Raw genomic sequence first — 8,140 nt, 5'->3', positions numbered from 1 at the left:
GGTGGGTGTTTGGCTCCCCAGGACAGTCAAATCAACAATAATGCTTCCTTCACAAACACCAACTGAACTCCGACAGATATCCTGGACCAAAGTTTACAACATCCAGTTTTTCAGGCATGTAGTTATCAGTACTAGCGACACAAACTAAATACAATGGAACAATACTGAGCAAATTAATCAATACATACATTGAACTGGACTTCAACGTCCATTAGAGCTTTGATCCACTGGAAAGACCATAATTAGTGGTAGCTGAACATGTTAGAGCTGTGTGGACTGATGAGAAGACTGTAACCCTCCTCCAATGAATGCACGAGACAAATATAAGATCATATATTTTCATTACAATCTCCACATGGCTTTGCATTATTTGAGGTTTGGCTGGTGCCCTTTTAGTTAAATGGTAAATGGTCTGCACTTATGTAGTGCTTTATCACCTTAGCGGTCTCAAAGTGCTATACACGGTTTCCCATTCACACACAAATGGTGCACATTTGCCATCAAGAGCAATTTGGGGTTCAGTGCCTTGCCCAAGGACACTTCGTCATGTGGACAGGAGGAGGAGCTCCATCATCTGAGCCACAGATGAAAGTAGTTGTTTGGAGGGCATAAATACATTCACACCATAGACTGTATATAAAATTGGACGAAGTCTCCGAATCATGAATTAGATATTAAGCTTCAACAAAACGGTATATTTGGGGGGGCATGTGTGTTTGATTGACAGGCCTGTGGGGCAGTTAGGCTTCCACTATAGGTGGGCAGGTGTAGTGTCCTCAGGGATCAAGTCAGATCCACCGCTAGCTTCTCCCTAGCTCAATATGATCAATTATGGCTCCAAAGTAGCAAGATGGTGACAGCCGAAAATTGATGCTTCAGAACTTCAGACAGCTCGTAAACCAAAGGGTGACGTCAGGGCTGATTGCTGCTGAACTCCTCTCACCTTCAAATGTCACCATCTTGGCTGTCTAACAGAAAGGGAGAGGCCCCATCAACCTGTTTCCAAGCTTCTATAAATGGTGGCTGAGGCTGCTGCGGCGAACACATTATAAAGATGCTGACGGTGTACGTCCATAGTTTTCACGAAGCAGCTGCTGGGGGATAGACACCTTCAGTATGTTTATGGTGTGCGCTAAATAGGGGCACGAACACACGCTCACTTTTTTTTAGAAATTTAAACATTACATGAGTAAGTGTCCAGTGTAACTAACAGAAGCGCCTTAAATGAGATACTGAATATATATCACCATTTGGTTTCAAGATTCTTTTGGACATATCATAAAAATTTGCTCTGCATTTGAACAGAAATGTGAAATTTTGGTAACATTTTAATATTTCTTGTTACTAAACATACACACCATATGAAACTGTATGTTTATGTACAGGATGATGTCACAATATATTCAGTGTGATACAGTAAAATCCTTGGAGCGCAGTGTGTTGTCTTTCCTAATACATGTGCATACACCAGGTGACGTAATCATTCATTAGTGTGTCTTACAGTTTTATGAACTAATAGCTATATAATTTACTTTTTAACTTTTCTCATTTATGATCATTACTGAACGGTCATGGTTTTGTTTTGTTGTTGCTGCGACTCGATCTCAAAACTGCTCAGACTTGGACTTGAGTGGTCTCGACTACAGCGCTGGTCCAACTTCAATAAGAATGGCAAGGTGGATTTCCACATCTTTCAATTGCTACTTATACAACTTCTGATTAATGGATGTACATTATCTAGCATGTCACTGAGGAGCATAAATTCAGTCCAAAATCATGACTGTACTTTTCTTATGCTCATATTTGTTTTGTCTTGACAAGTCCTGCTTCCATCTTTCAGCTTCAAACGACATTTCATATTTTAAACAGAGCAACAGATAGAAAGCCTTCCTTAGTTGTATGCACAAGTGTGTGTGTGTGTGTGTGTGTGTGTGTGTGTGTGTGTGTGTGTGTGTGTGTGTGTGTGTGTGTGTGTGTGTGTGTGTGTGTGTGTGTGTGTGTTGTCTATCACCTTTAGTTTATTTTTTACTTGAGCTCTTTGGTGATTACAGAAAGCAGCATGCAAACAAAACCTATCATTACCTTACAGTTGGGCTTTGGAGAGATTAGTCGCGCCTGCAAACAAGCCTGCTGTTACCTAACGCGTTAAGTTGAAATCCTTTTGGTCAACTTTAAAATGTCAACTGTTTACATTGCAAAGTATGAGAGATATTAGAAGTAAGTTACGCTCCACTGAACTGTAAACTAATAATTATGCATGATTCAATCTGTCATGCATTTCCTTTCTTTTTGGGTCAATGAATTTTTAAGTTAAATTTATATTTCTTTGACGTCTTAAAAACTCTTTCGTGATAAATTAAAAGGGACACGAAGGGGGAAAAAAACCCTGTCAGAAACATAAAGTATCTCGGTGTCCATCAAGGTAGTTTGGATGAGCGCGGCATTAAACTAACTGTTTTTTTTTTCTGTTGCCCCACCTCATGTCAACAGTTTGTCTTCTCTTCACAGCACACGGTTGGGATAAACGTGTAGATCCGAGCTCGAGCAGCTAACACAGGTCATGCCTCGCTTGCTTCCTTTTATTCAAGAGCAGGATGTGAGCTTTGCTTTACATACATTCAGCACTGTGTCAAGTATTCATGTCAATGAGTAGCAGCTGAGTCAGTTTACTCCTGTCCATGATGAGTTGTGCTGTGTTTTGGCATGTCATGAATTACTAAGTATTACAGAGTAATTTCTTAATGTTTAACCTTTTTGTTTCTCTAATTTATTCAGAAACCTGCTGTCTAGATTTAAAGTATTGTAGCCTTCGCTCACACAGTGGGCATCACAGTGTTATGTAAAGAGCCCATTTCATAGGCTTCTTTGTTCATAACTTAAATGTATATATGTTGAGCTGTCATAATGAAAAGATTTGTTCCAATGGATTTACTTTTCTTTTTAAAGAAAGTATTTTTTCCTTTATATTGTTCAAACATTGTAAAGTTAACTTCTTTTTTTTTTCTTTTTTTTTAAATGGACTCACTTGTTTTGATTGTTGCCTGCAGTGTGTAAATATTACTGTGCACATGCACCGTCTGAAAAGGAAGAAAACGACATCACCGCTTCTTTGCACAACTTTTGGTTTATCATCTCAGGTGCTTAATATTATGTACATATTATATGTTCTAGCATATTTCAAAAGCATACTTACTACTTGCATGATGCATACTATTCATAAAGTATTAAATATCACTAATACATGTTATACTATAGTGTATAATATAAGTTGTGGGTGTCCTATGTATTTATATATATTCTTTATTAGTCATACTTGATTCTGTATTTATATAGAGATCTGAATTTAATTTTTATATTTACTTTTTGTACTTATGTTTTCTGTATCCTTAAACTGCTTAATTTCCCCGCTGTGGAATTGATAAAGTCTTATCTTATCTTATATTATCTTATCTAAAATATTTACTATTTGTTTTTTTTTACCAGACTTTTTGATTTCCAGAGTGTACTTCATGATTGATGAATATCAGTGATTTAAGAGGGAAAAAAAACAAAACTCATGTGGATGACCCAACTGTGTTTCCTGTGGTGACCTCATCTGTCACGTGAAAAAAAGTAACTCAAAAGTGATAGATAGTAGTTTCAGAAAACAGAGAAGAGGATGTTTTGCAAGTGAGGGGGTAAAGACAAGCAGGTAGAAAACCACAGGGTTTTTTTAAGGGGGGAGGGGGATGTAGGAAATGAGACTTACAACACACACACACACACACACACACACACACACACACACACACACACACACACACACACACACACACACACACACACACACACACACACACACACACACACACACACACACACACACACACACACACACACTTGTTAGTCCTTTTCAACATTATCTCATGTCATCTCTGCCTTCCAAGATATGGGAATCCTCTGACAAGACCCCAAAACCCCCCTCTTTGCACACACACACACACACACACACACACACACACACACACACACACACACACACACACACACACACACACACACACACACACACACACACACACACACAGAGGACCAGTGTTCTCCCCTGGGGGGCTGACCAAGATGAAAGCAGGAGTGGTGGAGGGGACTAAAGGAGTAGATGAAACAGATGAGATGACCTCGCTCCTCATCTTCTCTTTCAGTTCGCTCTGTTCTTTTCTCAGACAGATTTCTAACTTAAGTGTATAATTATATCTCTGTCGCTGTTTTCCTATTGTGTTCTTACAATACAATTAACTAATAAATGTTCTAATTGGGGTAAAATCTGTAGATTTGTATGAAACGTTGGGAGTTTTTATGGGAGCCGAGTCCTCCATCCCCATGTTTTATATGTTACAGGTTTCTCACACATTTTGCAAATACAAATAAATTGGTCTTGAGCTGTTGCTTCTACATTATCTACAAGGTCTTACGTGAGGAGCTGGGAGGGTGTTTGCTATCAAACGCTGCCACCCTATGGAAACCTAAAGCCAATGCACGGGCATTGATTTGTACACAGCACACAGAGACTGAAGTATTACACAGGTTCCAGTTTATCAAATAAAAGGCTTTTTAAACACAATATGATGAAGTCCTTACAATAAATATGAAGTAACAAAATATTATCAAACTGAGTGATTTCTGCTTTTTTAAGCTTGTGAGTTAAAATTTGGTAAAACAGTTTCTTAGACTTTATTTTCACCATGCTGCTGAGTACTATCCATGTCTCCTGCTGGGATGTTGAAGGATTCAGACTCTGTACTTAAAAAAAAGTAGTAATACTACTGCGTAAAAAAAAAAAAATCCCCATTAAAAGACTTTAATTTAAAAGTACATTGTACAATCAGCAAAATTGACTTTAACAGATGAAGGGAAAAAGTACTAATTTTTGCGAAATTCCCTATTAAAGTGTTGTTACATACAATACATCTTAATTGTGGGCTCTCCTTGTATATTAACATTTGAAATGCATATTAATGTTGTAACTTCAGATGGAGCTAATTTGAACTATTCAAACTGACAAAACTCTCTATTAATCTTCTGTTGCTCTTCCTATTTCACAAACTGTTTTGTATGCAATTATAGGTTTCATGTTAGACCTACTGTCACAGAGTCAAAATATAAAGCAGCATGTCAAGTGTCTCAAAGCTGAGTTTAAATATAGTTCTTGATTGTTTGCACTTTTTATCTTTTTTTGGGGTGATTTAGAAATAAATCTTATTGAAACCAGCAGGTAAGTCACACCTTCTCCTCCACAGCCACCTTTTCTCAGGATGACTTTATTAACTGTGTATCTGTTCATTGGACCCATTCAATTCAACAATGGCAAACCGGTAGAATTTAGTTAACTACATGTATTCGCATTTTTCCAGACTCCTGCAATGTAACTAGTTATTTCATGCAGCATTTAAACGTTAGCAATATAATATAAGGAGGAAAGAAAATAAAAACCATGGGAACCCAGCTGGTGGTTTTGGGTGGAGCTCGTTGATGAGGTAAATGGTCCTAATGACTCTGAATCAGCCTCCAGGGGGTTCTTCCATCAACTAGTTCAATTTCCTGCCTCTTTCTGCAGGCGCCTCTTGGATAGATTTCCTGGTTCCTCTGGCTCCCAACCTGGAGCTAAAAACACACACACACACACACACACACACACACACACACACACACACACACACACACACACACACACACACACACACACACACACACACACACACACACACACACACACACACACACACACACACACACACACACACACAGTCGAGTTGAACTAGCCGGCACTATCCTCTTTGTCCACCCGGAGTAAGTTAGTCATTAAATCAATATATAGTTTGTGTCAAACTGCATGTGTGTACTTGTGAGTGTGTATTTATGGGTCCATGCGTGTGCACTGTGTACATGCTGTGTATGGGTGTCCTCAGGAGGTGCCAGGTGGTAGAGAGGACAGGGAGAATACTATTAAGTGTCATATTGATTAATCTGTGAGAGTGTGTGTGTGTGTTATAAAATGCCAATAAGGTCCACACCATACCGTGTACATCCACATCAGGACCCACACTGTCTGACCTCTGAAAGATATTTCCATGGATCTGACATGCCTACGTCTGAGAGCAGTCGTGGATTGGTGTTATCATTTTCACACCTTAGATTGTAACCGGGCTCAAATACACTGTATTCATCAAATTATATATTTTATAAGAGAAAAAATAGCTTTAAAGTGCACTACAAGTAATCGTGACCTTTAAATTATTATATTTCGGTATAATATTCCATTCACATTACAGCAGTGTAAAGGTACAAATCTACAACTGGTAATTGCTGAAGTCAAATATTTTTTAATATCCTACACATTCAGGCGTGTGGAAAGATGATCAAACCATGAAATCCACTGCTGGTACTGGCTCCGCTCCACTCTACTCACTTTTCTTGGTTTTCCACTGGGCAGAAGTTGTGGATTACCTGCTACTAATGTCTTAAAACATCTTGAACAAATCTTGTTAACTAGTCAAACTACTACAGCAGCTGCAATTTTGTGTGTGTGTGTGTGTGTGTGTGTGTGACTGGATTACTTATTATGAATTAATGGCAACCAGCAACCTTTTGCCAGTCTTTTGTCTTGTTGCCTTCAGCTACATACTGAAAATCAAGAGCAGCATCCCCTTCATATCCTCCATTGGCGATGACGTCAAGATAGTTTCATAGTAAAGACACACATTTAGTGGGGACATTTTACAGTGGAACACAATGTCTATGTTGTTGAGGGGAGTGGAGCTGGTACTGGTGGGGGGAAAGGGGCTGTCAGTGCTCCGAGAATATTAAATACAAGATGACTTTACTTACTTTTGGTCCCCTTGGGTTTGGAGTAAAACCATTGTAAACACAGTTACAATTCCTACGCTGGCCATCTGATACTCCTTAGTTATTAATACATATTGTTAAATTGGGCAAAAACTGGGTGTGCATTCCTGCGGGAACCCAGAATCCATGTTCGATCAATAACCCAATCATTAGTCACGGCAAGGGACTCGAGGGAACATTATTCCAAAAGGCCTGTTCTTTGAATATATGTTTCCTGGCAAACTGTAGCTGCATGTCTCACGTAGGCTGTGCGGCTTCTTTAAAGTGTTAACATGGGCGCTGATTTGAAAATCAAGACGCAACACACATTCAGGCAGTGTGTCCCCCGGCCTAAGAGACAACATACGACTTCGCCTGGCTTCAGCCTGTAAATCTGACTGTAAATCCCAAACTGCAGAACAGACTTTGAACACATTTGCGTTATGTTCTTCGGTCACAAAGGTCTCCTGTATCATTGGATCTGAACACAAAAAGGCTTCAACACATGGGAGTCCGATATCTTTACCAGCAGCTGCCAACTTTTTGCACTGTGTTCCTTCAGCTGCCTGCACTGCCCTCTGGTGGTAGATGTTGAGCACTACAATGAATCCCATCAATAGAGAGAGTATTAGTGGATGATACCTTCAGGATTTCATAATACCACAGTATACCATGATACCAGCTGAGCCTGTCTACAGTCCCACTGGCTAATATCGTAGCTACAAACTAGGAAAATAGCAATTTACAGACTCGGATTAAAGCAGACATTTTTTTATTTTGTTTTATATTGTAAAGTCTTGCTGTAAGGACTTTAATGTGTTAAGTGCCATGAAATAACCTGTGTTGTGATTCGGCGCTATATAAATGAAGTTGAATTGAATTGAATTTTGATCTCATTGTCATTTTCTTCTGCTTGTGTACATGACCGACACGCAAACTAAATATGAATAATTCATAAAGTATAAATGTCCAAATGACTTCCTTATTAGCTGCCTAATAAACTGCACAGTGCATCCATACGCGCAGAGTATTACAGCAATCGTGTCCAGAAGCTTCGCGCAGCGCCGGAATATTTCTACAAAGCTGGTCTCCTGCTGTGGTTGCCTCTCATTCACTCCAACTTTATTGGCATCTGACAGCACTTACAGGAGCGCTTACTGGGCAGGGTGAGGGCTGGGTCCAATAAGGCCTCACCTTGGTCGGCGTACAAAACGGCAAACCCTGCTTTTGTTTAAGGCTTGGATGCAGATCTGAGCGCCAACTGGTTGCGAGAGAGATC

Source organism: Brachyistius frenatus, unplaced genomic scaffold (genome assembly GCF_029030835.1).
Source record: "Brachyistius frenatus isolate BFR_SWC_R1_liver_20210118 unplaced genomic scaffold, ASM2903083v1 Contig_99, whole genome shotgun sequence".
Taxonomy (NCBI): Eukaryota; Metazoa; Chordata; class Actinopteri; family Embiotocidae; genus Brachyistius; species Brachyistius frenatus.
The sequence above is the reverse complement of the archived record's forward strand: the minus strand, read 5'-3'. Positions refer to the sequence as shown.